The 2,500-nt window shown below is 30.1% G+C and overlaps 1 protein-coding gene across 2 annotated transcripts in view; it reads right to left on the bottom strand.

Annotated features, from left to right (window-relative positions):
- The window catches only part of LOC124957663 (R3H domain-containing protein 1-like), a 52,531-nt gene extending 50,504 nt beyond the window's left edge, over positions 1-2,027 (bottom strand). The window contains exon 1 of one of the 2 annotated variants that reach the window (XM_047514792.1): positions 1,477-2,027. The gene's annotated coding sequence lies outside the window, so the exon portion shown is untranslated. The remainder of the gene's footprint in view (positions 1-1,476) is intronic. The other variant, XM_047514833.1, reaches the window with a different exon arrangement.
- Positions 2,028-2,500: the final 473 nt, after the last annotated feature.

Below are 2,500 nucleotides of genomic sequence, written 5' to 3'. Positions count from 1 at the left end.
AGAAAAAAAAAGGAGAGAAACATTTCGTTAAATAAAATCTATAACAAAAATATATAACGTTCATTTTATCACAAATATTGGAAATTTAATATATATATATATATATATATATATATATATATATATATATATATATATATATATATATATATATATTGTACCTATGTAAATACACGTATGCATAGGTACGTATGTATTTAGTGTACATGTGTATATACATGCATTCGACAATTTTGAAATTTCCACTTGGGAATATTCTCTCCAACGTGTTACTTTTTTTCCATCGCAACGAAAAAATGGAGGGAAAAGAAGAAAGAAAAGAAGGAAGGGGAAGGGAAGGGGGAAGGAAGGGAGGGGAAAGGAAAACAAAACAGGAACAAAGAAAAGAAAAGGAACGTGTAAAAAGGAAAGGAACAGGAGACAAAAGAATGGAGTGCAAATATTCGAAGCGATACAAGAACGGAAATGAGATGTAAATCGCGACACGTAACGAACCATGAAGAAGAAAGCATGAAAAATTCGCGAACACCTATAAATATTACGAGCGTTCATTGCACGTTCTATCATTAAGAGAAAATATAGGCGAATTGAAAGAAAAAAATTGTACATTTCTATCAACGCACCATAGATTTCAAAGATGAAACGAAATCTCTAACTGGATGCTTGACCGAGCACGTTGACCGTACATTATATATATCACCTGTGTATATGTACATACATATGTATACATACATATATATATACATAAGTCCATTCTTTTATAGGAATACATCGTACATACAATGTATGACACAAGTATATACTTTGTGTACATATATTTATATATTTACATATGTACATACACATGTACTAAGTACATAATATAGTACGTATCTACCTTTCACGCACGATCGGCACATGCAATACGTGCAATAATTCGTAGTCACGCGTTATAAGTTTCGAGGTTATGATCGATCGGTTAAATTCGTTCGACGATAGAAACAAAGAAATGCGAGTGGAATCTAAAGTATATATGCATGTATGTACATATACATATGTGTGTGTGTGAGTGCGCTTGTATCATACACACACATATATATATATATATATACAGAGGATATTTTGATAGCCATAATGATACTTAAGGTATCTTTCGAACGTATCAACAGCTCCCGCACCTTTGAATTCTTCTTCGTAATAACGTTTACACGAAATTTAGGAGAGAGACACCTAGTGGACTCCGTGAAACATTTCTTTTTCTCTCTTTCTATCTCTTTTTATCTCTCTATCTCTTTATCTCTATCTAGCTCGTTCTCTCATTCTACGATATATAATCCAAGGAACGTAAGGAAATAAAAAAAAAAAGAAAGAAAGAAAGAAAGAAAGAAAAGAATCTTTCGCACGATTCAATAATAACGATATTGGCGTAACACGTTCGAAACGTAATTATCTGTCGCAAGAGGAGAAATAATTTTTCTCTTTAGAGAGAGTACTCACCCGATTTCTAAATATACCCACACCAAAACTCCACCATTTCACCGATTTTCACCGCACTCCCGGCCGTGTATATTGTTATCCTTTGCCTCGTTTTTTTTCTTTTTTTTTTTTTTTTAAACACACACGGCCAACCCGTGGCTCTATCTATCGTTGAATGCGCTTCGCAGTATAACCTCGACGTCAGATGGCGATGACAGGTAACGTGCTACAGTGGCGCCCTCTTTAGCGTTCGATTAGATCGGCGGCAAAATTTAAATTACTATTCAAGTTCATTATCACCTTTGGTAAATAAATCGTTCAAGCGATTTCTTTAATAGTTTTAACCTTTAACAAAATGAAACTACGAGTGTAAGTTTCTTTTTTTTTTCTATATATATTTTCCTGGGTTTTTTATTTGCTTATGCATTTTTTTCTTTTTTCCTTTTTTTTTCTTTTTTTTTTTATAAAGAACATAAGATTATTTATTGGATATCAAGTTTTACAAATATTATCACACACTTGTTATGAATGTTTCATTAGGGATGGCTGTCTTAAGATATATCGTACAAATATAATAATTATATTTAATTATGGCTACATATATATATATATATAATATATATAATATATATAATATATATAATATATATATATATATATGTATATATAATATGTATAAATACTTAGTTACCTTATGAAGTGGCAGTGCCTTATCTACGTTATGTATGTACATTCATAGAAATGAAATAAAATAAAATAAAATAAAATAAAATATAATATAATATAATATAATCAGTAAACGTAAAACATGAAATACTATGTATCTTCAATGTTATCGTTAAAAAACAAAAGAGACAATGATAATTACGTATGGAGACAATGATAATGACGAAGGATAGGCGACCGATTACTAACTATTTCACAAATACATTCGCTCAGACTCGATGCGAATCGGTTTACACGAGAGAGAATCAATAAATAATATTATCATTTATATAGAAATAAATATATATATATATATATATACATATATAATATAAAGTAC

Source organism: Vespa velutina, chromosome 1, assembly GCF_912470025.1.
Source record: "Vespa velutina chromosome 1, iVesVel2.1, whole genome shotgun sequence".
Taxonomy (NCBI): domain Eukaryota; kingdom Metazoa; phylum Arthropoda; class Insecta; order Hymenoptera; family Vespidae; genus Vespa; species Vespa velutina.
This window is presented reverse-complemented; position numbering and strand designations above follow the sequence as displayed.